The following is a 27,471-nucleotide window of genomic DNA, read 5'->3' as shown; positions in this document are numbered from 1 at the left end:
TGGGCAAGCGGGCAGGTGGGCAGGCTGGCAAGTGGGCAGGCAGGAAGGTAGCAGGTGGATAGCTGGGCAGATACACAGGTGAGCAGGCTGGCAAGTGGACAGGCAAGTAGACAGGTGCACAGGTGGGCAGGTAGACAGATGAGCGAGCATGTGGGAAGGTGCCCAGGTAAGCAGGCTGGCAGGTGGCCAGACAGGTGAGCAGGTGAGCAGGTGCACAGGTGCACAGGTGGGCAGGTGGACAGGTGGGCAAGTGGGCAGGTAGACAGGTGGACAGGTGGACAGGTGGGCAGGTGGACAGGTGGACAGGTGAGCAGGTGGACAGGTGAGCAGGTGGACAGGTGGGCAGGTGCACAGGTAGGCAGGTGGGCAAGTGGACAGGTAGGTGCACAGGTACACAGGTGGGCAGGTGGGTAGGTGGGTAGGTGGACAGGTGGGCAGGTGGGCAGGTGCACAGGTGGGCAGGAGCACAGGTGGGCAGGAGCACAGGTGGGCAAGTAGAGCACAGGAAACACACACCAGTAGCACAGGTGACCTCTGCCAAGCGTGAGCCCCTGTAGCCACTGGCGCAGCACACACATGTGCACACCAGGCTCCACCACAGGGTCAGAACCCAACCTTCCCTCTGTTCGATGGCTGAGAACTCTTGGTAAGGGCCAGAAGCTGGCCAGTGATCTGCCAACAGCAACCAACAAACTCAACGCCCGGGAGTCTCATCCCTTCACCATCTTCGTAAACCAGCCGCTTGCAGTGGGGTAGTGCCCACAATAGAGGCCTCCACTTCCTTGCCTGTGGCTGCCAACTGGCAGCTGCCAAATCCATGGACAGACTCCCCCAGCCAAGGACGCAATGGTCCTCTTGGAGGGCAGGGATATCGGCCTGGAGGTCAGACGGTGCTGTTGCTTTTGTTACTTGCCCTGTTCTCAGTTTGTGTTCACCTGCTGAGGGAAAACAGGCGTGTGGGAGGCCGGGGGAGCAGGTCCTTGCCACGCAGCGGTGAAGGGGCTGGAACTCCACGGAGTCCCCCTGGTGTGCCTGTGTCCACATCACAGCCTCTCGCTGGGCCCCCACACAGCAGTTCCAAAGCACAGGACGTCCCTGCATGTGGCGTGATGTGGGCTAGGCTGCCTGCTGCTGAGATGCCCGGCTGGCACTTGTGTCACCTGCTCCCTGCATGCCCATGCCCAGCCCAGACTCCCGGGCCAGCTGCACCGCTGGTCCCCTGGTGCCTATGGCTCAGTGCCTCTCCCAAGACCACCTGCCTCCAGCTGGTACTGGCTCAGTGCAGAATGAGTTCTTGTGGCGGGTGGCAAACATTCTAACTTCTTTGCTTTCATTTTACTTGACAGGACAAGAAGCAGAGCAGGATGGTCCACCCACTGGTTCACTCCCGCAAATGCACACAACGGCCCATGTTGGGCCTGGTGGAATCCAGGAGCCAGGAGCCCCATCCAGGCCTCCCATGCAGGTGGCGAGGATGCTAGTACTGGGGCTGTCTGCTGCCTTGCACGGTCAGCATGAGCAGGAAGCTGGAACAAAGCAGAGGAGCCGGGCAACCCAGGGGCGCCCAGTGGCCAATGCCTGTCACCCAGGGACCCCAAAGTGCCTGGCTCTGCCCACCTCACAGTGGGCAAGATCTGTACAGACCCCCGGAAGGACCCTCAGCCACACCCAGGCAGCTTGCCTGGCACCTGCCCCGAGTCCATGGGGGCCTCCTCACCACCAACCCACCCATCACCCCAACCCGTACTGCTGGGACCCTGAGCCTGCCACCCGCAGGACAGCTGGCCGCTGGGCTTCCACGGCAGGGGACGGAGGGCAAGGGAAGGCACGTGTTTAATGGCAACACAGAAGTGTAACGGTTGCAATGAAAGCGATGGGGAAGTGCAACCCTGGTCCCTGACGAGCTCACTTCCTGCAAACCTCCACTAATGAGAATTTGAAGAGCTGAGCGAAGGCAGACGTAGGCAGCTTCCCAGACAGTGGAGGAGAGCCTGCAGCGCATGGCAGCTGGAGTGCCCCTGCCCACCCGCAGGAGTGGAAGCACTCAGGGCAGCCGTCCCTAAGCCCGGGCACCCCAAGCACTACAGAGCAACTTTGGTGAAAGCTCCCCCGGGACGTTTTCCCTCCAATACTCAGCATAATAACTCCTCTGTTACTCTTTGAACCAGAAGCAGGCCGGGTCTGCCGAATGCCAGCGCCAGTCGGCCTGCTCCTGGCCATACCTCGGACACACACGTGAATCCCGCAAAGTACACTCAGCTTACAGCATGACCGCCTGAAGGGCATTACATCATGGCACTGGCCACCCTGAGACAAGCGATGGGCCACTGCACACTTTCATTGTTTGACAGGCAACACATTACACACCGGGTTTACATGTACACATGTATGTGCCCACAGCACACCCTGGCCACATCCCCAGTTCCTCCTGCATTTAGGACCCATTAGGACAAATGAGGGAATGGTCTTTGTCCACCACATTGCTGATGTCAGCTGGGCCCAATGAGGAAAGCCAGAAGGAGCAGTCAGCGTCCACGCTGAGGGGGCACGAGCCAACTTCCACCACTGGATACAGGACCCAAAGCGGTGGGGGACACACGGCGACCCCAGGAGCTCCGCCCCAGGAGTCAAACATGTTTGTCTCATGCCTCCCCAGGAGCCACTCCTGGACACTGCACCTCTTGTGGTTCCCCCGAGTGGCAGGAGCCACGTGCCAGGTCATTAGGCATAAGGGGTTCCTCACTGGCCACCTCCCCTGGTTACACTGGGGTTTGTTGGCCTCCAGGAAGTGTCATTGAATCAGTCATTCCTGGTGGGAGTCCAGGAGGCCTCGCGCCCAAACAGTGTGAGCACCTGTCGGATGGGACTTGGCCCTGAGAAAATCCCAAGCCTGCCTGTGGCAGTCCTGCAAGCTGGCAGGCAGACATGGGCAGATTATGCAGAGTTTATCCTGCAGGAGTCACCCTCGCTTGGGCCCAGCAAGCTGCCAGCCGTGTCCATGGTCTGTGCATGCATGTCAGCGAGGGACTCTGGCTGAGTAAACTAGGAGCAGTTCAGAGGACGCTTGGTCACTGCAAATGAGTGTAGCAGCCCTGGAGAAACCCCAGCGGAGGGAGTGTCCTTCCGTGGGAAGCCATGGATCAGGCAGAGAACAGAGCAGGGTGGACACTAGGACCCAGGCATCCACCTCACACAGGCTCCATGCCCCCACTGCCACCATCCAGTGTCCCCATCAGTGGCCTTCGCATCTGCCCCTGGGAGGGGACCCCAAGAACACTCCTCTGCACCCCAGCACCATGACAAGCAGACCCCCAAGAGGGCGTCTGCGGGAGGGGTGGCAAGGCCCATGCCCAGGCATCGTGGACTGAACCTTGAGCACTGGCCCTGGCATGTGCTTCAGGGGCCATCCCCATGTCCAGCCCCGGCTCCGAAGCGGGTGTTGACACTGGCTCTGACCCCCGGCGGTGCTCTCCCTCTATAGCCCACGCTCAGGGAAGCACACTCCTGTGTGCTCACTTCCAGCTGTGTCCCCACATGCTACACCTGCCCACCCCACGGAGTCCCGTCAGGTGCACACATGTCCATCCGTGAGCCAGGCACTCAGAGGCCACTGTGAGACAAGCAGCCCAGATGCCTCCATGGGGCCTGCCAACTAAGGTCATCGGTTTGGCAAGCTCGGGGGAGCCAACCCTTCCCGACCCCTTCAGTTCGTGTCTGCTGGAGTACACGGAGCCGTCGGTTCAGGCACGATAAAGGGCTTAACAGCAGCTCCTACCCGTCAGCCAGCTCTCCAAGGTGCTACCTCAGCCCCCACTACTCAGACAAGAAAACTGAGGCCCCATTCTCACACAGCCAGCAGAGGGCAGGGCTGCTGTGTGGACACATCTGTCTGCCTGCCGCCTTGTTGTCAGGCTCACACCAGAGTCCTGGCTGCCCTCTGCAGGGGCCGCACCCCAATCGGTTCGTGTGTGTGTACATGCATGTGCCTGCAGTAGCTAGAAGCTCAGCTCTGCAAACACCCAGGCAAGCTCTTCGGACAAGTACATTGCCAAAGCGTCTGTGTGAGCCATGTGTGCCTGTCACACATGCATATGTTGTGTGCATGTTGTCTGCACATGCTGAATCTCAGCTCTGCAAACAGGCGAGCACTTCAGAAAGGACGTGGGCTCTTCCTGCGCAGGCTGCCCTGGGCTGGGCCAAGCGTGGCTGTCTTGGAGGAGGTGGGTTTCTGGGGACCATGTGGGTGCTGCCCTGTGCCAAGCATGAACCTCACCCCAGCTGGAGACAGCCCAGCTCAGCGCTCAGCAATACATGCCATGGCAGACTGTTGCAAGAGGCTCAAATGTCTTTCCCCCCCGTCCTGATGGCCACAGGCCCACCCTACCCCATCCCAGGACCTGCAGACCATGCTGTCCCCTGGGCTAAGGAACCGGTGGGAAGCCCAGCAGTGCTGGCCACACAGGACAGCTCAGAAAGCTCACAGCCCCAGCCGGAACCCAAGGGCCTTCCACCTTCACAACATGGCAGCTAGTGTGCACAGCAACACCCATCCCCACACCCATGCCCTGGCTGCCCGTGTGAGCACACCCAGGACCCTGAGGGCACTGGGAGAGACCATGCAACCACAGTGTCCCCTAAGTCCTCCCAGCCCCGGGAGCTGGTCATCCCCATGGAATTTGCCAGACGCCGAGGCAGCCCACTTCCCGCTGGATACGGTCAGTGAATGAAAGGACCCAGAAGACACCTTCACTGAATCCCAGATGGGCCCCCACATCGCCTTGCCATACAGGCCTGGGTCTAATTGTTTAATATTCTCAACATTAACGACATCCGGTTAGAAGTTTGTAACATTAATTTAATGGAAAAATGCCAATATTGCTCTAAGAACTCTATTAGATTTTCCCCCTGTTAAATTAATGTTACTAACTTTTAATGGATGTTGTAATTAGATGTTATTATTAACAAGAATATTACCCAAATTAAAATCAAACCCAGAGAGAGACACAGCGATTTACAACCACATAAAGCCTGGGTCTAGGTGCTACCCCACGCCTGTGGCCAGAGGCCTGGGGCTCCTGAACCTCCTGCAGACCCAGGCCCGGTGCCGCAGGCTCCCCAAGGGCCCCCCAACCAGGATGGAGGCAGCACCTCCCAGCTTCACGCTCACTGCCTGAGCAGCTTCAGCAATGGATGCTGTGGGGTACAGTGCCCTACAGCCGGAGAGGGAGCCCCATGGGGCTGGCACCCCTCCTCCCGTGTGCCACGGGCACGCAGGTCCTCCCAGAACCCCATCACTCTCAAGGGCTTTGCTTCAGGACGGGGACGCAGGACGCTCACGGGCGTGAAGGGACAGCGGTGGTAGCTGAGGCCATGGGTGAGCAGGGGAAGGGACCGAAACGCAAAGGGCTGTATGGGGACTGCAAGAGGTACAGAAGGCCATCTTGACCTCTGGCTGCCACTGCTGCGGGTGTGGGGCACGACCCAGCTTTCCATCGCTCTCACCTTCTCCCTCGCTCCCAAACTTCCTCTGCCTCTCAAATACACTGTAACCAATATATAAATATACGCAACGTGGAAACATTAGGAGTCCTCACCAGTTCTTGTCTAGAAAAAGTCAGGTCAACAATAAAACCATGAGTTTAAAGTGGCTTGTTTGGGCCAGCCGCATGCCATGCAACAGGCTGAGCCAGCTGCGACTCCAGCATTCCACGTGGGCGCTGCTTGAAGTTCTGGCTGCCCCTTCTGATCCAGCTCCCTGCTTGTGTCCCGGAAAACAGCAGAGGACGAACCAAGGCCTTGGGCCCCTGTACCCACATGGCTGGACCAGTAAGAGGCTCCAGGCTCCTGGGTTTGGATTGGCTCAGCTCCAGCTATTGCACCCATTTGTAGAGAGAACCAGTGGATGGAAGATATCTCTCTCTTTCTCTTTCTCTGTGTGTGTGCATGTGTGTGTAACTCTGCCTTTCAAATAAAAATCTTTTAAGTGAAGTGTTCAAAATTCCATCAATTTTTAGTGTAGCCTGGAAGAATCTACTTTGAGCTATGGGGAGAATGGGTAGGGAGCTGGTGGGGGCTGGTGGAAGCTGGGTAAGCGGCTGCAAGAAATCAGCCCTGCAGCTGCCATGGTTACTATCAGTGACTCAGGTGAGCCCTGCAGTGGCAGGCAGCAGCTCGCCATGACCAGAAACCAGGCAGGGTCCCCGGCACCCTGTGGGCAGCAGCTCTCTGTGGCCAGAAACCAGGCAGGGTCCCCGGCACCCTGTGGGCAGCAGCTCTCTGTGTCCACAAGCCAGGTGACCCCCTGGCACCTTGGCTGCCCAGAGCACAATGAAGGGCTTGGAGCAGCCTGCAGGCCTGTTTCCTAGACTGTGGAATGAGAGGCTTTATAATGAATAGTTGGCCGATCACAGCCACCAATGGGCACAGGAAGAGATGGAGCTAGGGTGTATTTCTGTAAGAGCGGGTTTTTTGAGATCTGCTTCTCTATTTGAAAGACCAAGTTACAGAGGACAGACGGAGATCTTCATCCACTGGCTCTCTTCACAGGTACTGCAATGGCCAGGCTGGGCCAAGCTGAAGTCTGAGTCTCCCACATAGGTGCAGGGGCCCATGCACCTGGGCCAGGTGCACTGGCAAGGAGCTGGAAGGGAAGTGGTGCAGCCGGACTCCAACTGACGCTCCGATGTGGGGTGTCAGCTTTCAGGTCGCAGCTTACCCTGCTGTGCACCAAGACGCTTCTGAGTGCTGCTTGTTCCCACTGCCATCGCTGGACGCCTGCCTGTCCCGTACTCTGTAAATCACTGGCGAGAACACCTCCAGGCCGCTGCAAGACTACGTCCTTCCAATGCCCACATGACCTGCTTCCCAAGTTCACCTCCATTGACCCTTGGTGAGCTGTGCTCCCAGCGTGCTGTGTGGCTGGGACAGGAGGGGATCCATCAGGGAGAACTCCCGAGTGTGCCAAGAATGCAAGGGGGAGAGGCACAGGCCAGGCTCGCCGGGACTCCAAGCACAGGCTAGATCCAATGCTGCTTCAAGCATTCGGCGAGCCCCAACCCAGCAGGAACACGTGGCCACTCAGACACACGTCAGCCTGCACCAAGCAGGGCCGAGCCCTCCCCAGACGACAGCAGCTCCTGCTCTGTACACAGCATCCCTTCCACGGCACCAGGAGTCCCAGCCAGACTCCCCAGGACAGGGCAGTCACGTTCAGACCTGGACATGACGGCAGCACCCCCTACCTGGTCACCATGCCACCTGCCTTCCAGCCTGAGCAGGTGGGGCTTGGGTGGTGTCTCAGTGGGCAGCATATTGTCTGTACACCTCCAGGCTGCCTTCAGGGGCCACTCTGCATGTACTGGCTATGTCTGAGAGCCCTACCATGCTGGCCGCTGACAGTCCAGTGTGTCCTCAGCAGGTTGCATGGCCACAGCAGGTGGGCATGTTCCATGCATGACCTGGGGCCCAACCCTGAGGTTCAGATGGACAGCAGGGGCAGTTGCAGTTGGAGACATGGTGGACTCCGGCCACTCACCCAGCTGCTGGCAACTCATCTCCAAGGAGTTGGAAGCCAACGCTCTCCAGGCCAACACTGAGGACCATGCCCGAGCAGTGGCTCCTCACCCCCTGGGCCCTAGCCTCTGCCTTAAGAGGCTGTGCCCTGACCTGGGTGACCCAGCTCTGCCGTCACTGTAGGCCCTTACTCCTCTAGAAGGGTGGGAAGCAGCCTGAGGGTCTCACCAGCTCGGGGGACACAACAACACCATAGCAGGACTCCCCAGATCTCACCTCTGTCTCCCACCTGCGGGTGGGGTCTGAGAGCCATGAGAGGCATCTGGGCAGCTAGACACCCACACCCAGGCCCTGGCCCCAACCCCAGCGTCTGGGTTCTGAATTTACCTTGGGGTGCTGTTCTTGTTCCTGGGCCAAGGCAGGAGCCCCAACACTGCCTCCAAAAAGTAGCAGCTTCCCTCTGAGACTGTACTCACATTCCACAAGTGCACCTCTAAGCCCCGTGTCTCCAGTGAGGTCACTGGGAGCAGGACTGGCAGCAGAGGCCAGTACATGCTGGGAGCATCTGGTCCCTCACATGGTGCATGCTGGGAGCACTGGGTCACTCACAATGAATGCCAGGATCACCTGGTCATGAACTGTGAATTCTGGGAGCACCTGGTCCCTCACAATGCATACTGGGAACACCTGGTCACTCACACTGTATGCTGGGAGCACCTGGTCCCTCACAGTGCATGCTGGGAGCACCTGGTCATTCATAGTGCATACTGGGAGCGCCTGGTCCCTCACAGTGCGTGCTGGGAGCACCTGGTCACACACAATGCATGCTGGGAACACCTGGTCCCTCTCAGTGCATGCTGGGAACACCTGGTCCCTCACAGTGCATGCTGGGGCCTCTGCCAGCATCCAGTCCACGGGAGTTGTCACGAGTAATTGCTGAGTGACGCAGTGGTCATGGCTTCCTCATCATCATTATGATTCTGCCAAGTTCTGAACTTAATTCGGGTGTCAACAGAAGGGTGCGGCCATTAATGCCCACCTCCACCCATTAAAATGCTCCATCCCAGCCTCCACAGGACCTCCCAATGCCAGCTTCCTTCTCAAGCCCACCTGGACACTTAGGCCCCTGTGCCCATGTGGGGGACCCAGATGAGGCTCCTGGCTCCTGACTTCATTGGCCTAGCCCCAGCTGTGGCAGGTGTGCCCAGGTCAGTGGCTGTGAAGCCCATACTTGCTTGCTCACTCTCTCGCTGTGCAGGAGTCTCGAATTCACTACAATGAATACAAGGGTGGGGAGGCAGAACTGCAAGCCAGCAAGCCCAGGCCACCAGAAGCAGCACCGGCGACAGGAGGCCATGGTCCTGTGTTATGGCCTTTCAGGCCACCCAGGCTCTACCAGAAGCTACCTAGTCGCCCTTCCCTGGGAAACGCAGGACAAGGCATTGGGTAGGTCCTGGCAACTCCCGCCCCATGAGCTGGCCATGGAGCCAAGCCGACCCCCAGCCATGAACAGGCACAACGGGGCTTTATCTGGACACAGGACCCCAGAGGCAAGAGCAGCGGCAGGGCAGGGGGAGGCGACACCCTGGGTTGATGTTCATAGCCAGTGCTTGCTGACCAGCAGGCAGTGGCGGGACCCAAGGACAGGCTCACGGGAGCTTACAGATCCCACTGTGCACAGTCTACGGCCCCACTGTAGGCCTTGTGTTTGGTCTAGAAATTTCTCCCACACAGGACCATTGCCCTCAGAGTTTGACCTTGAACTCAGGTACCAGTGGTCTGTGACCTCAGAATTCCAAGGGACAGTCTGCCCAGCTCCTCCCTAGCAGGCCTACGGCAACCAGCACAGACCAACAGGGCATCAGGCCCAACAGTTTGGACCAGCCAGTCTTCCCACCAACCAGCATTTGACCACGAGTGTCAGATAACACAGCAGGGACAGGGAGTGGGGTCATACAGATGTACTGCAGCCTGGGGAAGCCCAGCGCAGGCCCGAGGGTTACTAGGCTCGTGCTGTTCCGTGCATCTTCGTGGAGGTTTGTCCAGCAACTGTCCCAACGGACAGGCTCTCGGCACTGCAGCCCAGCCAGTGGCCTGCGGCTCAGCCAGGGTTTGCACTGTGGCACACAGTGGCAGAAGCGCTGCATTATCCATCCTGACTTCTTAGAGCAGACACACCCTGTCGGCTGCCACCTGTCTAACTCGCGGCTGCTGTTAAAGTGCCACAGGGACCCAGGGAGCAGAGAGGAGCAGGGGACAGGGAGGGGTGCTCTGAACAACACACAGCAAGGGCTGTCCAGGCTGGAAAGCACACCAGCCAGAGGACGGCTCTGGACCAGCAGGTGGCTGGGGCTCTCGGCTGTGAGCAGCCTCCACACAGCCTGCGGGGCACAGGACTGGTCCCCAGACTGCACTGGCAAGGAAAGGGCATGGGCTGGGAAAGGCTGTCTGTGGGACTCTGGTCTCAGGAGTGATGCTGCAGAGACGACGGGATGGCTCTGGGTGGACAGCAAGGCCAGCCCAGGAAGCGGCAAGGTCGAGAGGCGGCTGACCAGGGGTCGCCGTGCACACCTTCCCGTGCACACCTTCCCCTGTTCTCACCTTCCCGTGCACACCTTCCCGTGCTCACCTGCCTGTGCTCACCTTCCCGTGCACACCTTCCTGTGCTCACCTTCCCGTGCACACCTTCCCGTGCTCACCTTCCCGTGCACACCTTCCCGTGCACACCTTCCCGTGCTCACCTTCCCGTGCACACCTTCCCGTGCTCACCTTCCCGTGCACACCTTCCCGTGCACACCTTCCTGTGCACACCTGTCCATGCACACCTTCCTGTGCTCACCTTCCCGTGCTCACCTTCCCGTGCTCACCTTCCCGTGCACACCTTCCTGTGCTCACCTGCCCATGCACACCCCCGTGCTCACCTTCCCGTGCTCACCTGCCCGTGCTCACCTGCCCGTGCTCACCTTCCCGTGCACACCTTCCTGTGCTCACCTGCCCGTGCTCACCTTCCCGTGCACACCTTCCTGTGCACACCTGCCCATGCACACCTGTCCATGCACACCTTCCCGTGCACACCTTCCCATGCACACCTTCCTGTGCACACCTTCCTGTGCACACCTGCCCATGCACACCCCCGTGCTCACCTTCCCGTGCACTGCCAATGCCAGAACCACAGCTGAGAAAAAGAGGCCCCAGGCTTCCCTTGCAGAGGAGTTTAACCATGCAGTGCGCTCCAGCTGATACCATGCCATGAGAACAGGACCTTGGCACACATGTCCACACGTGGGAACTGCTGGCTGGGTGACTCATCCACCTCTCTGCACCCCTTAAATTTCCCAAAACCTCCCTGCTGCCCACACAAGGATAGGATGACACTGCACTTTCTAGTCCAAAAAGAAGGGAAGATTTTCTTGTTGCCATGTTCCATAGGACCTTGGAGGGGGCTGACTTATGGTGGGGGGAACAGGGTCTCCTCGTCACACAGCCAAGGGGTGGGGGGGCTGGGTTTGCCGACTTGGAGAGACAGGTTCAGCTTCAGTTTTTTGTCTGAGAGGCAGAGACCCAAAGGGAGGAAATGAGAGGGGACAGGCATGGCAGACCTGCCAGAGGTCATTCTGCCTCTCTGCAGGCGTCCGCCAGAGCCACGACAGAGCAGGCAGAGACCAGGATTCCCACATGGGCACCAGGAACGTGGGCACCACCCCTGCGTCCCCCACAGGGCGTAGCAGGGAGCTGGGCCAGAGGTGGGGATCAGAATGACACCCTGCCACTCCATGGGGCTCAGATCTGCCCCTCAGCAGTGCTCACCACCTAGTTTCTCTCGTTCAGATCTTGTAAGCCAGTGACATCTCACGGCGGCCAAGCGGACATGGGTGTAGACAGGACACTGGCTCATGGCGGCCAAGCAGACACGGGTGTAGTCGGGACACCGGCTCATGGTGGCCAAGCTGACACGGGTGTAGACGGGACACCAGCTCCCGCCAAGCAAACACGGGTGTAGACGGGACACCGGCTCCCGCCAAGCTGACACAGGTGTAGATGGGACACCAGCTCCCGCCAAGCAGACACGGGTGTAGACGGGACACCAGCTCACGGAGGCCAAGCAGACACGGGTATAGACAGGACACCAACTCACGGTGGCCAAGCAGTCACAGGTGTAGACAGGACACCGGCTCCCGCCAAGCTGACACAGGTGTAGACGGGACACCGGCTCCCGCCCAAGCGGAGTGGACACACAGGTAGGCAAGCCCATCCCAGCAAGCAAAGCCACTTGCAGAGATGAGTCTCAGATGTGGCTTCCGGTACCCAGGGTAGCTCTCCTGAAGGCCAGTACCCCGTTCCCGAAAGTGCACGGTAAACATGGTTGTGTAAGCATATGCTCCTGGGGTCATTGGGCAGGATGTGGCTGTCTGGGCAGCTCCAGGGGAAAAACAGGATCCCCTCCCCACCCCCTGCCCAGTGCAGGCTTTCCGTGTTCCCGTCGTCACGGTTAATCTAGGGTGCTTCCTCCAACAGCTCAGCTGTTGATACGCAGCCTTCATCACAGAGGGTGCCACGTGTTGATGACGGATTTCGCTCTCATTGCAGATGGACTTTCTGTGAGGAAAATCAAGACACTCCATTCTCTGGCAGTTGTTGGAGACGAGGGACACTGTGGCAGCCCCGCGTTCAGCGTGGGCCAGTGTCTCATGGGGCACGGTGCAGCCATTTCTACCTCAGCCTCAGGCAACTGAAGGTATGTTACTTCTGGAGTGACTACTTCAGCCTTACAGAAGCTGCTGTCTTGACCAAACTTTTTAAATGTTTTCCACCATAAACTTCAACTGTTGAAATTAGCAGTGACACTGCTGACCACTAAAACTGATTCAAACAAAGCACCAGGAACCCAGTGAGAACACACACCACCCCTTTTCAGATGTGTCTCTCAGCCATTATTCCCCTGGCTGTTTCAATGGGGGCAACAGTGTAAGAGGAGAAGCGAGCTTCCGTTCGGGGACTTGTGGCACCCACTGCTCGCTCAGCTCTAGGATGGAGACACAGGGTCCAGGGATCCAAGGTCTTGAGCCACCCCTGCACCGCACAGGGCTTTCCCATGGACCACGGCATCCTTGCCGCGAGGCTGGGCACCACGTGGGACTCTAGGGTCCTGAATGCTTGTCAGCATCACCCTCCTCCAGGGTCCCCTTCACAGGTTCCCAGGGCCTGCGCGGCTTGAGGAGGATGGCTGGGCAGGGAACAGGGTGTCCTGTGGAGTGGGGGAGTCAGGAGCTGCCTCGGGGACCCCATCCAGGGCTGTGAGGTACACAAGTGTCCCCCACGACCACCAGAGGCTCCCCAGTGGTGTGCCCCACCCCTTCTGGCCACTCGTGATCAAAAGACAGCCCAAGACCAGGGGCTGCCAAGGGAGTCCGGGAAGTTGGGGTTCCAGGTGCAGGGTCCGGGTCCGGGAAGTTGGGGTTCCAGGTGCAGGGTCCAGGTCTGGGAAGTTGGGGTTCCAGGTGCAGGGTCCAGGTCCGGGAAGTTGGGGTTCCAGGTCAGGGTCCGAGGCCGAGGACAAAGGGCCGAGTGTGTGTTCTGAGGTTCCTACCACTTCCATCCCCCGCCCAGCCATCTTTGAACTGTGGATTTATTGTTTCCTTTACGAGACATGGCTCTTACTGTTGGTACTTAAGTGCGTCTTTGGGAGGCCAGGGCACCCTCGAGTGCTCCACGCCCTCCACCACCCCTAGCCCCTGCTCCTGCACCCCAGCCTCCAAAGGCAGCTGCCAGGACGCAGCCCGCCCAGAGTGGCTGCTGACCCGGTGTCCAGGCCCAGCAGCTGGCATGGCCTTTGAGTGGACACAGAGGAGCACGCGGGGGGAGGCAGATGTGGAGGCAGATGGGGGAGGGGTGGGGAGATTACTTCCCCGGGGGGCAACTCTCGGGAAAGCGCTGCAGAACCCAGTGCTCAGGCCACAGGCAGCACTGGTCCTCCTGGTTGCTGTGTGATGAAAGTGGCCACTGCCCACGTGGGAGGAAGGGGTGTGATACCATGGAGGGCATGGCCATGCAGCGTGCTGAGTGGACCTGGGATGCCACAGGCCTGAGTGCCACACTCCCAGCCTGGTGTACCCAGGAGCCAACGGTGACTTCTGCCCAGCTACTGCCTTCCAGCACCTTCTGGCTCCTTCCACCCCACGACCCACCGCCACCTCAGCCTGGAGCTCCAGCACAGTGTCCCTGCCGGGCAGGTACAAGCCAGGGCAGGCTCTGGGAGAGGGGGTCAGGGCCCAGGAATCCACCTGAGTCCATTCATGTTTTACGAGGACCAGGGGGCGGGTCCTCACGCTGAAGACGCCAGCTCTTTCATCACACAGCAACCAGGAGGCCCAGGTGTGCTCAGCTTGGGCCGAAGCCAAGCTCATGGGGGAGAGGCTAGGGTGGGTGCCAGCCCTGGCCGCATGGCTGGAAGTATCCAGCCAGGCCTGAAACACACACCAGGGGATGTGTAGACAGCTGAGAGGGACGGGGGGGCAGCTCCCAGTGTAGACAGCTGAGAGGGACGGGGGGGCAGCTCCCAGTGTAGACAGCTGAGAGGGACCGGGGGGGGGGGGGGCAGCTCCCAGTGTAGACAGCTGAGAGGGACCGGGGGGGGGCAGCTCCCAGTGTAGACAGCTGAGAGGGACGGGGGGGCAGCTCCCAGTGTAGACAGCTGAGAGAGACGGGGGGGCAGCTCCCAGTGTAGACAGCTGAGAGGGACGGGGGGCAGCTCCCAGTGTAGACAGCTGAGAGGGACGGGGGCAGCTCCCAGTGTAGACAGCTGAGAAGGACGGGGGAGCAGCTCCCAGTGTAGACAGTTGAAGGAATTGTAACTCCTTTAGAACATGTCTTTTTTTTTAAGATTTATTCATTTTATTACAGCCAGATACACACAGAGGAGGAGAGACAGAGAGGAAGATCTTCCGTCCGATGATTCACTCCCCAAATGAGCCGCAATGGGCTGATGCGCGCCGATCCGAAGCCGGGAACCTGGAACCTCTTCCGGGTCTCCCACGCGGGTGCAGCGTCCCAATGCATTGGGCCATCCTCAACTGCCTTCCCAGGCCACAAGCAGGGAGCTGGATGGGAAGTGGAGCTGCCGGGATTAGAACCGGCGCTCATATGGGATCCCGGCGCTTTCAAGGCGAGGACTTTTAGCCGCTAGGCCACGCCGCCGGGCCCAGAACATGTCTTAAGCCAGCATCATCAGTGAAGATGAAAACAGAAAGCAATGCCTGCCACCGCAGGCTCTAGGGGTTTGTTCTGCCTGTGCTCGTCCCAGTGTGTTCGGCCCTGTCCACCTGCACCATGGCACGAGCTGTGGCCTGTGAGGGACTCCTGTGCCATTGAGTTGCCCGTGCAGGCAAAGAGAAGGGTGCAGTGTGATGAGAGGGGTCCCCTCCACTGACTGCTCCCCGATGCTCTCACACCTGGGACCTGGAGCTCAGACCTGGAGCTCATCCCAGGTCTCCTACATGGGGCAGGGGCCCAGCCACCTGCTGGCAACCCTAACCCACAGTCTGCAGGCCCAGAAGCTGGGGTGAGGAGTGGGGCTGGGACTTGAACTGGGCCCTTGGTCATGGGACGGGCACTCTGGCCAGCATGGTCACAGTAGGCCAGTGCATGGGTGTGGCAAGAGCCAGCATTCACAGTGTTTCCTCAGGGTTAGTGGATGACAGTGACAACTTCCAATGCAGCCTTCCCATCCTTGGGGTCGCGGCTCAGTCGAGATTCCCTCGTCCTTCCCTTGGGCTCCTTTGGGGTGCTGTGAGTCCCCAGCAGGTCAGTGACTGCACCAATGAGTGGCCTGTGCTGCCAGTACTAACTGCGTGTTCCAGAAGGACTTCGCCACCACCCCCAGCTCAGGGTCACAGGCACTCAGGACTGACAGCAAGCTGGGGAGGCCGCCTCAAAGCCGCGCACCAGCATGCCGAACATTCACATCCCAAGGGCTTACATGCCTGCGGTCAGAACAGGGCACAAAGAAGCAGGTGCCCCATGGGATCAAGACCCTCTGCTGGAGAGCCTTGGCTACTTTACAACCAAGGAATTCCAAACCTCTCACTGGACAGAGTGTACACGTGTGGGCACAGGAGGGGCTGTGACTGAGCGTGTGTGTACACGTGTGAGCACAGGAGGGGCTGTGACTGAGCGTGTGTATACACGTGTGGGCACAGGAGGAGGGGCTGTGACTGAGCGTGTGTGTACACGTGTGGGCACAGGAGGAGGGGCTGTGACTGAGCGTGTGTGTACACGTGTGGGCACGGGAAGAGGGGCTGTGACTAAGCGTGTGTGTACACGTGTGGTCACAGGAAGAGGGGCTGTGACTGAGCGTGTGTGTACACGTGTGGGCACAGGAGGAGGGGCTGTGACTGAGCGTGTGTGTACATGTGTGAGCACAGGAGGAGGGGCTGTGATTGAGCGTGTTTGCACATGTGTGGGCACGGGAGGAGGGGCTGTGACTGAGCATGTGTGTACACATGTGGGCACAGGAGGAGGGGCTGTGACTGAGCATGTGTGTACACGTGTGGGCACAGGAGGAGGGGCTGTGACTGAGCGTGTGTGTACACGTGTGGGCACAGGAGGAGGGGCTGTGACTGAGCGTGTGTGTACACATGTGGGCACAGGAGGAGGGGCTGTGACTGAGCATGTGTGTACACGTGTGGGCACAGGAGGAGGGGCTGTGACTGAGCGTGTGTGTACACGTGTGAGCACAGGAGTAGGGGCTGTGACTGAGCGTGTGTGTACACGTGTTTGCACAGGAGGAGGGGCTGTGACTGAGCATGTGTGTACATGTGTGGACACAGGAGGGGCTGTGACTGAGCGTGTGTGTACACATGTGGGCACAGGAGTAGGGGCTGTGACTGAGCGTGTGTGTACACGTGTGGGCACAGGAGGAGGGGCTGTGACTGAGCGTGTGTACACGTGTGGGCACAGGAGGGGCTGTGACTGAGCATGTGTGTACACGTGTGGGCACAGGAGGAGGGGCTGTGACTGAACGTGTGTGTACACATGTGGGCACAGGAGGGGCTGTGACTGAGCGTGTGTGTACACATGTGAGCACAGGAGGAGGGGCTGTGACTGAGCGTGTGTGTACACGTGTGGGCACAGGAGGAGGGGCTGTGACTGAGCGTGTGTGTACACGTGTGGGCACGGGAAGAGGGGCTGTGACTAAGCGTGTGTGTACACGTGTGGTCACAGGAAGAGGGGCTGTGACTGAGCGTGTGTGTACACGTGTGGGCACAGGAGGACGGGCTGTGACTGAGCGTGTGTGTACATGTGTGAGCACAGGAGGAGGGGCTGTGATTGAGCGTGTTTGCACATGTGTGGGCACGGGAGGAGGGGCTGTGACTGAGCGTGTGTGTACACGTGTGGGCACAGGAGGGGCTGTGACTGAGCATGTGTGTACACGTGTGGGCACAGGAGGAGGGGCTGTGACTGAACGTGTGTGTACACATGTGGGCACAGGAGGGGCTGTGACTGAGCGTGTGTGTACACGTGTGGGCACAGGAGGAGGGGCTGTGACTGAGCATGTGTGTGCACGTGTGGGCACAGGAGGGGCTGTGACTGAGCGTGTGTACACGTGTGAGCACAGGAGGAGGGGCTGTGACTGAGCGTGTGTGTACATGTGTGGGCACAGGAGGAGGGGCTGTGACTGAGCGTGTGTACACGTGTGAGCACAGGAGGAGGGGCTGTGACTGAGTGTGTGTGTACACGTGTGGGCACAGGAGGAGGGGCTGTGACTGAGCATGTGTGTGCACATGTGGGCACAGGAGGGGCTGTGACTGAGCGTGTGTGTACACGTGTGGGCACAGGAGGAGGGGCTGTGACTGAGCATGTGTGTGCACGTGTGGGCACAGGAGGGGCTGTGACTGAGCGTGTGTACACGTGTGAGCACAGGAGGAGGGGCTGTGACTGAGCGTGTGTACACATGTGGGCACAGGAGGGGCTGTGACTGAGTGTGTGTGTACACGTGTGGGCACAGGAGGAGGGGCTGTGACTGAGCGTGTGTACACGTGTGAGCACAGGAGGAGGGGCTGTGACTGAGCGTGTGTGTACACGTGTGGGCACAGGAGGAGGGGCTGTGACTGAGTGTGTGTGTACACGTGTGGGCACAGGAGGAGGGGCTGTGACTGAACGTGTGTGTACACGTGTGGGCACAGGAGGAGGGGCTGTGACTGAACGTGTGTGTACACGTGTGGGCACAGGAGTAGGGGCTGTGACTGAGTGTGTGTACACGTGTGGGCACGGGAGGAGGGGCTGTGACTGAGCATGTGTGTGCACATGTGGGCACAGGAGGAGGGGCTGTGACTGAGTGTGTGTGTACACGTGTGGGCACAGGAGGGGCTGTGACTGAGAGTGTGTGTACACGTGTGGGCACAGGAGGAGGGGCTGTGACTGAGCGTGTTTGCACATATGTGGGCACAGTAGGAGGGCACTTTGAACAACCAACCATGGTGACCATGTGTTGGCACGGGAGGAGGCACTGTGAGCCTCAAGTTCCCAGCACTCTGCGCTCCTGGATGTTTCTAGGTGCTGCAGAGTGTTTTGATCATTTGGAAAGATCTAAGGCATTATTTTCCCAGAAATTCTGACAAAATGATTCTACCAAATTAATTGGTTGCTACAAATTACATGCAATCCCATTAATTCTTAGTATATTTCAGAGACAAGCACTAACATCTTCAGGATCCAAATGCTGCAGCGACACATCCACCCTGGAGCGAGTGAGCTGAGACCCTGCCGACACTCCTGAGGTCATCAGCCCTTACTGCCACGGGGATGCCGCTGCAGGAAGAGGCAGAGAGGTGAGCACAGGGAGGGGACCAGACAGGAGACAGAAAGTGAGAAGCAGTGCCCTGGAAGGAGACCTCCCAGCCGGGGACACAGCCCAGGGCAGGGACGGCCCGGGAGACAGCATCCTTGGTGGCTCTGCCCAGCTGGGCAGCTCTCAGCTGGTGGAATGTGGCTGCCCCAGAACCCCCAGGGTCCTCACAGTCCGGACTGAGCTAGGGTCTCCTAGGGGCCAGCAGGAGTAGCCAACTGGGGCTGGCTGAGCGTAGGACTGCCGCAGGGCCCATGCCATCAGCACAGCATCAGCCTGGATGGAGCCCGGAGACTGTGGGGTGCCCGGCAGCAGGCACCACCCTCTCCACAGGTGCTGGGGGGCGACAGGCTCGGCTTCCCTGGAGACCTCAGCCCTGCTGGGCCCCAAGGCAGAAAGGGAGGCTGTGACACAGCTGGCATGTGGGACAAGCATCAGGGGCCCCTGGTCTCCACACAGACCCGGTGCTGGCCCAGTGGCAAGCCCTACATGGGTGACTTCCATTGCTGTATTGTAGCCGTCCTGGGGCTCCCGAGGCCACGGGCAGTGGTCAAAAACAAGAACCCACGCACTCTGTAATCAGGAGGACTTCACACCAGGGACAAGCCAGCTTTGTCCATCTGCCCAGACCAGGGCCCTGTGACCAGTGACATGCACACGGATGGGCTAAGGCCAGCCTCCAGCATCACCCAGGACCAACAGGCCAGAGGACGCACTCGGCCCCAGGGCCTGGGGCCAAGGCTCACGGCGACTGCTAAGCCTGGGGGCGATTCCGTGTGCTATGGCTAGAAATATGAACTCTTCAGCCAGGAACAGAGGCTGGGCAACTTCCAATGGGCTCCGGCACTTGGAGTTCTGTGCACCCTTGCCTGCCTGGCAAGCACAGGTCCCACAGCCCACTCACAGAACCCACCAGGTCCCCAGGTCACCCCCAGGAGCAGCCTGAGACCACAGCCCCAGAGGGCTGACCACTTAGTGCCACCCGGCAGGGACAGACGAGCCAGCAGGATGAGAGCTTCCTTTGGGGCATCAGGTGCTGCAGCAGGGCCTGCATGGAGCTGACCAAGGGGTAGACAACGTCCCACACTGTGGCCCAGGCAGCCTCGGGAGGCCAGAGCAGCCAGTGTTTGCCTGTCCCCAGCGTGTCACCCGAGAGCCTGGCTTCCAGCACAGCTGTATGGAGGGGGACGCAGCATTCTGTAGGACGCCCAGGAACGCTCTCCTCCAAGGTCTGGCCACCTCACTCCAGCCAGCTGCGTCCCAAGCCCACATGTGACATTGCCACTGTTGGGGGGTGTCGTACCACTGCCTTAGAGTACCTGTGGCCACACCTGAGAGCTCACATGACCCCAGCCTTTGCTTCTGAGTGGAGGAGGTGTGCAGAGGCCACAGTGGACAGCGACAGCCATGCGTGTGTGCTGTCCACACGCCTGCTACAGCCATGTCAGGTAATGTCTGCGGCTCACAGTCCGTGCAGCCAAGGAAGTCATTACCAGGGCCTTCCAGAGGGCTGAGAGTGCTGGCTGATGCTGAAGCAGTGCTCCCCCCGAACTCCATTCACAAGCAGACACCCCGATCCTGAAACGGTGCTGAGTCCTTGGTACCATCATCTCTCGAGGCCCCAGGCCCTGTGCAGTGAGGCTGCAGCTGCTCCCGGGCCACAGAGCTGGAAGCTGAGGTCTGGAGCAGCCAGGTGCCTGGCACTTAGTGGGGCAGGAGTGCAGGGGGCACATCAGCCTGCACGGTGGCTGCGACGGGAGCCAGCCCCAGGGCCCTCGGGATTCGGGCTGGAAGCAGACGCCAGCAGCCAGGGGCGCGAGCCTGGCAGCATGAGGTGTGCAGCCAAGGAGCTGGCCACAGCAGATGCTGTGTCTCTGGGAAGCAGCAGACCGTCCAGGCTGCTGGCTGCCCCTTAAGGGCCAGGCCCCACCCTCCCATTGTGTGTCGCCGTCGGAGCAGCACACAACTCTATCCAACTTCTCAGGCCAGCGACTGAACTCGCTTTCTGCACAGGGTTTTGTGTGGCTCCTTAATCACATTTACTGGGGAACACGTGTACCATGGGGAGCGCGAGCCGATTAGGCTCCCAGAAAGGCCATTTCAAAAGGAGCTCGCCCTCGCGCCCAGGGCCTCCATCCCGAGGCCCCTAGGTTTTGTGAAGAGGAAAAAATTAATTACTATTTTAATAACGAAGCCAGACCTGCTGAAAATCCTCTTAGAGAGAAGCTGGATGAGGTAATGGCTGGCAGGGGATATTGGAAGCTCCGGCCACACAGCCCGCCCACGCTGGCCTATTCATCCTGGAGTTGGCGCGGCTGCTGGGGCGCGGGGGAATTCCGGGGAAGAAGTCCTTGCCTCTCGTGGCGGGGGAGGCGGGGGCTGCAGAACAGGACACACGCACCTGCCTGGGGCCTCTGCCTTCACCCAGGCTCAGGCTCCCCAAGCTGTCCCCTTGTATTCCCGGTGTGGCAGGCATGGCCACAGCAGCTGCACTGTGAGCTGTCACCAGGTCCAGCAGGGCCAGGCAGGAAGCTGAACTCCTCAACCCCCGCCCCCTCCACACGCGTGCATGCGCGTGCACACACACACACACACACTGGTGCCTCAGCCAGCCCGGAAGGGACCCTGTGTGGAGCCCCAACTTCTGTGAGCTCACTGCAGTTGAGAGGCCACGCAGCTCCGGGCTCCTGGTCAGGGGCCTGTTGCTCAGCCTTAGGCTGCCTCTGTCCTCTCCTGCCCAGCCTGCCTCGGGCCAACGTGATGATGTCGGCCAGACCCCAAGCCTCAACAACACAACGCAGAGCCGTGTGCACGACGTGGCCCATTCCCACTGCAGGCGAAGAAAGCAGCTCTGGAAATGACTGCTTGCCTGAGTCTGTGCAGGTCTGTCCTCAGAGGTCTCCCAGAACCCCCTGGCTATTCTGCAAAGCTATGGGAAGGAGAGCCCTGGCGATCCCATGGGAGGCGTGTTCCAAACGGGTTGCCTCGCAGAGCCCACAGCAGAACAAGTCTTGCCATCCAATAGCAGCTAAGAGAGATACCCCTGGGACAGGCACGGGGCCGCCAGCCGTGCCCAGTGCCCTGTGGTGGCACCCACCTCTCATCCCCATGGCACCCTGGGCCTGGCTTCCACACCAGCAGAGAAGGCGAGCAAAGCCAACACAGCCAGATGCTGTCTGCTGCCAACAGCACCTGTGAGGCAGTCAGAGGAGGGGCTGAAGCTGACCGCAGGGCGGAGGGCCTTGCTGTGAGGACTCCGGGATCTGACGCAGCCAGAGCAGCGGTCGGTTCAGGGTCAGGTGTGGAGCTGGGGCACTGCACAGTCCTACAGAGCAGCGCCCTGGGAAGTGCCTCTGTAGGTCCAAGCTCCACTCCAGCCCAGGTCTCCCGCAGGCCTCAGGGCAGCCTCCATGAGTGTCCACATGCTGCAGCGAAGCAGCAAGGGCTGAACTGGCCTTTTTCGCCCCCTGTCCACCATGTTAAAATCCCTCATCTGGGGCCAGCTTTGTGTCATAGCAAGTAAAGCCACCACCTGTGGCTGCAGAGTCCCATGTAAGCACTGATTCGAGTCTCAGCTCCTGCTATGGCCTGGGAAAGCATCAGAGGACGGCCTGGGAAAGCATCAGAGGACGGCCCGGGTGCCTGGGTCCCTGGACCTACCTGGGAGACCTGGAGGAAGCTCTCGGCTCCTGCTGCAGCCCGGACCAACCCCTGCCATTGTGGCCATTTGGGAACTGTGTCAGTGGGTGGAAGATCTCTCTCTCAACTCTGGCTTTCAAATAAAAAATAAAACCTGTCAGGCCAGGGTCACACCTCTTTCAACCAAGAGGAAAGCACAGTACAGCCAAGATTTTACTCAAGAGAGAAGGAGGTGCCATGACTTGCCATCATCTGCTTGCCTGGGCCTCAGCTGGGTTTCCCAGAGGAACCCTGAGTTCCAGAACCCAAGTCGGAGTACACTGGGTGGCTCCCTAGAGATCACTCCCTGCTCCATTCCCTGTGGGTAGCAGACCCCCGGGACCCTCAGACAGCCCCAGGAGAAGCTGGCCCGTGAGCCCGGGGTGACCACATGGCCGCAGGCACGTAGTGAATGTCTTGGCAGGCCACTCCTGGTCAGCTCCAAAGCAAAGCTCCCCAGATATCCAAGGCAGCCCAAGGCCAAGGGCCATGCACCTGCCAGACCTCAGCCACCCCACCCCTTCCTCCCTTGGTGGCCTCCTCTGCAAAGATGGCAGACTTGCCCGCCACCCCCAGTGAGGGAAAAACACATCAGACTCACAAATGGGAAGGCTTGATTAGCTGTTTATCACCTGTGCTTCTTGCCAAATTGCCGGAGTTAACATAAAAGATATGTGTCTCACTGAGGCGAGGTCTCCCAGTTAGGATTATGAATTCCGAGTCAGCACAGTTGCCTTGATATCACTATGTTTTTTCATGAATCGCAAAGAAAAGCAGGTGTATAAAATAAAACCTACATAAAATATAAATTATCATCACGCGAGTTTGCTCTGTACCCCCAGGACACAACAGCTCACACACTTTACATGCTCAAAAGTGTGTGTGAGTTACTTCTTGAGGTTTGGTTATTTATTTCTATTTGTTCGCTACCTCCCCCTCAATGCGAAGTAGGCATCTAATTTCCATACCACCCCAGGGGCACAGCGGTTGCGGCTGCTCCCTGCCAACTCACCTCACAGGTGACCTGACAGCGCGTGGCCACAAGCACGCTCCAGAGAGCAGGGGCCTTCACGGACAGGGGGACACGGGCGAGAGCCACAGCCTGCTGCCTACCACGCCGGCTGTGCGGAGAGGCCCTGCACTGCTGCCGCGCTGGCCGCCAACCAGGCATCTCCTGCTGACAACTTACCTCTTCTCGTTTTTGCCTTTGTGGGACACGGAGGAGTGGGAGCTTTGGGGAGGGGGCAGGGGCTGCACACCTGACTGGCTGACGCTCACGTGGTTATGGGGCCGGGCGACCTGAAAAAGCCACAGACTGGGCAGGAGGGCAGCTCCAGGCCCTGGGGTTTCCGCACAGCCCCGGCCAAGCACTGTGGCTGCTGGCTCTCCAGCCCCTCCTCTCCCTCCAAGTCTCAGGAGGCAGGAGAAGCGCTCCCGGTATGGCCACACGGCGTCCAGGCCCCTGCCAAAAACACACAGGATTCCCGCCAGCCCTGCCCCTTCTCCAGGGCACAGCAAACCTCACCACCTTGGCACCACCCAGAGCCCCAGGCACAGCTTCTTGCCCGTTGGAATAAAGGCAGATGCTCGACTGGCCACAGCCTGGCCATAGCTACAACTCAGTCACAGCCCCACTTGCCATAGCCTGGTCACAGCTGACTGGCTAGGTCCAAGTCCTGGTCACTTCCTGAGTCGTCACATCAATGGACCAGTCACGACCATGCTGTGGGACCCCAGGGGCACACCACGAGGGAGGAGGTGCATGGTTGGGCAGGAATGGCAGCTGCAGGCGACTCCCATCACAGGTGCTGACGCGAGTCCCTTGGAGAAACACTGGCGTGGCACCTGCACTATGAGAAGCCATTTGTGTGCTCCCCAAAATCCAGAGTCCAACCAGCATCCATCAGAGGGGCCTAGGCAACAGGGTTCAACCACACAGAGGGCAGAATCATAACAGAGGACAAATGCCTGTGTGGTCAGCTTGTCTACCTACAGAAGGAAGGACGCCTGTGTGGTCAGCTTGTACACTACAGAAGGAAGGACACCTGTGTGGTCAGCTCGTCCGTAGAAGGAAGGACACCTGTGTGGTCAGTTTGCTTGTAGAAGGAAGGACGCCTGTGTGGCCAGCTTGTCTTACCTACGGAAGGAAGGACACCTGTGTGGTCAGCTCGTCTGTAGAAGGAAGGATGCCTGTGTGGTCAGCTCGTCTGTAGAAGGAAGGACACCTGTGTGGTCAGCTTGTCTTACCTACAGAAGGAAGGACACATGTGTGGTCAGTTTGCTTGTAGAAGGAAGGACGCCTGTGTGGTCAGCTCGTCTGTAGAAGGAAGGACACCTGTGTGGTCAGCTTGTCTTACCTACGGAAGGAAGGACACCTGTGTGGCCAGCTTGTCTGTAGAAGGAAGGACACCTGTGTGGTCAGCTTATCTGTAGAAGGAAGGACACCTGTGTGGTCAGCTTGTCTGTAGAAGGAAGGATGCCTGTGTGGTCAGCTTGCCTGTAGAAGGAAGGACACCTGTGTGGTCAGCTTGACTGTAGAAGGAAGGACGCCTGTATGGTCAGCTTGCTTGTAGAAGGAAGGACGCCTGTGTGGTCAGCTCGTCTACTACAGAAGGAAGGACACCCGTGTGGTCATCTTGTCTCTGGCTGGTACGCAGCAAGAAGAGTGCCAGGTGTCCAAGGCCTACGTGGGAACACCCACAGCACCTTCAGTTGCATGGCTGTGCTGCCACTTCATGTCTTAGCATCAGAAACAGCGGCTGTGTCCTGGCAGCGCCCAGCGTGGATCTTCTTGCCCAGATGAATATTTCATCAGGCCTGTGCTAGCCGCCTCTCTGCAGGGAGCTCATTTCTTAATTCTATCGACCCCTCATATCAGGTGCATCGTAATGGGGCCCTTTCTTCCGACCATATATTTTTCATGAAGGCTTATGACCTCTTTGTGAGGGCACAGTGTGGCTCCCAGAGCAGATCACTTACGCAGGCAGGACCCTGTCTCCCGTGGGAGAAGACCGGCGGCCACTGTGGGGGATGGTGGCCATTTCCTGGGAAAATCATGATGGCCACCCCCCATCCGTGACCCATGGGTGCACACCCAGGACTCACCTTCCAGCTTGCAACCGCAATTTCTGTTCTCACCACCTGCTGGACTCTGACCAGGCCACTGCTGCCCCAGCAGGCACATTCCTCCCCATCCAGCCAGAGGAAGCCATAGGTCTCACAACTGAGCCACACATGTAAGTGTGCTGAGCCTCCAGCAGGATCCAGGCCAGGCCTCTGTGAGGGCTGGAACAAGAGACGAGCCTCTGACCTCCCTCCTGCGGCAGGAAGAAGGGGTGATGGCAAGTCTGCAGCCCTCTGCTGCCCAGGACTGACAGCCCTCACACCCTAGGCTGACATCAAAGTCGGCGGAGGCAGAGAAATCACAGATGCTTTTCCACAGTTCTTTTTAAGATGTATTTATTTTTATTGGAAAGTCAGATGGATACACAGAGAGGAGAGACAGAGAGGAAGAGTTTCCATCCACTGATTCACTCCCCAAGGGGCCGCAACAGCCGAACTGAGCCAATCTGCAGCCAGGGGCTTCTTCCAGGTCTCCCACACGGGTGCAGGGTCCTGGCACAGCTGGGAAAACACAGAGAAGCAGCCTGGTAAAGTTCCAGGTGCCTGGCCACCGTATGGGTATACTGCGGGCGCAAGATCTTTCTTCATGTCATTCTGCCATTAAAGCCCATTCATTGTTAATAAATAATTGAATCTTAAACACTAAATCCTTTAAAAAGGTAGAAGTACAGAAACTGTGGACAGTCGTAAAGGAAACCAAGGGATGAGTTTTCATGTCCAGGTTCAGTGAACTCTGCGGCGGGTGCAGGAGATGGCCTTTCAGTTTCATTCACTTAAATCTCTCAGCAGCTTGCAGGAAACAGCTCAAAGGTAAGGCATCTTCACGCCCATCTGGCAATAAAACAGCATGGGCAGAAACAGCCACTCGCCTAATAGACGACATTTAATAAAAGTTCCTGGCTTTCTGTCCTCAGCTGTCTTACACAGCAATGCCGTTGGTTGATTCTTGCGAGCCATGCTCAGAGCGGCATCCCCGGGATGCAGCTTGGCCCCACATCTCAGCCTCCACCTGCCGTGGCCGTGGTTTCAAACAACAGGAAAGAAAATCTTTGTAAGCTAATTCTGCGATTTATTCTACCCAAAGCAAGCCAGGTCCCATAAGTGCTCCATCCCACAGCAGGTGTGAGCAGCAGCAGGTCACCGAGATTTTTAACCGAAATGTCAGCCTCACAGCTGAGCTTCTCCCACCGGAAAGCCAGAACCAAACCTGTATGAGCTTCCAGGGCTTGTTAATGACAGAGTGCTGGGGGCGCTGCCCAGCCTCATGGGTGCCCGGGTGCACAGATGGGTAGCTGGGCTCCCGACCCCAATGCTCACAGGTTCAGACTCGCAGCTCCTGCCAGGCACCGGAAGCTGCCCACACACTGTGGCTCAGGGTTCTCAGGCTCTGTCCACTCGGTGGCCCATCCCCAGTCCCCTCAGAGATGGGCGTCAGGACTGCCCTGTCCTCTTTGCCTCACACCTCGTGCCACCTCCTGCGGGGAGCTCAGACTTGGACGCAGCAGGTGTCACCGTGAGAGTTGGCAGCAAGAGGCACACTGACCAGCAGCACTTGCAGGCCTGGCCGGTCGCTGTGGCGAGCTTGGTGCTCCCCATCCTAAACAGGAAGAAAGGAGGACTTGGCCGTCTTGCCAGCTCTCCCCTGTCCCTGTCTGGGGGCTCCTGGGCCTGCCAGCTGCCACTCACCGCCGGAAACAGTGATGGTGCCTGTGAGGGCCACCACATCCTCCAGCCGGCCATGATTTCCCCACAGCTCTAATGGGTTCATCCTCTTCCATGCTTTCTCGTTGGAGCTTGCCTGTCTGTCTCCTCTGCCCCCAAGGCCACACTGAACTCGACACAAGCACAGGTATCGTTTTGTTCTGTCCATTTTAATTGCCCTGGGCTTCTCCTGCCCTGTAGATGTGGGCTCCTTGAGGCTGAGCCTCTGCCCCGTGCTGGGGCCAGCGTCACTGTTAGACCTTGGAGCTGGACAGCTTTAACACGCCTTGTCCTGGCATCTGGGTGAAACTGCCATCCGGCTGCAGTGGGCTGCTCTCGGACCTCCCTCCGAAGTTCATGGAAGGCAGGTGCTGAAGGAGCATCGGTGAGCTCGCCTCGGGGCCAGCAGACACCCTGGCTTCCTCCGCGTGCAGCGCGGGTACAGCCACGGTTCCGGCTGCTGTCCTCTGGGCTCAGCCACATCACGCCTAGGAGCCAGGACGCGGTGTCAGCGCTGCCGAGTCCCCTGAGCCACAACACCCTCCACGGAGCAGCAGCTGGAAGACATCCACCTTGAGGCAGAGCTCCCTGGACACCTCAGAAAGTCCACTGCT

This window comes from Ochotona princeps, chromosome 18 (genome assembly GCF_030435755.1).
Source record: "Ochotona princeps isolate mOchPri1 chromosome 18, mOchPri1.hap1, whole genome shotgun sequence".
Classification (NCBI taxonomy): Eukaryota; Metazoa; Chordata; class Mammalia; order Lagomorpha; family Ochotonidae; genus Ochotona; species Ochotona princeps.
This window is presented reverse-complemented; position numbering follows the sequence as displayed.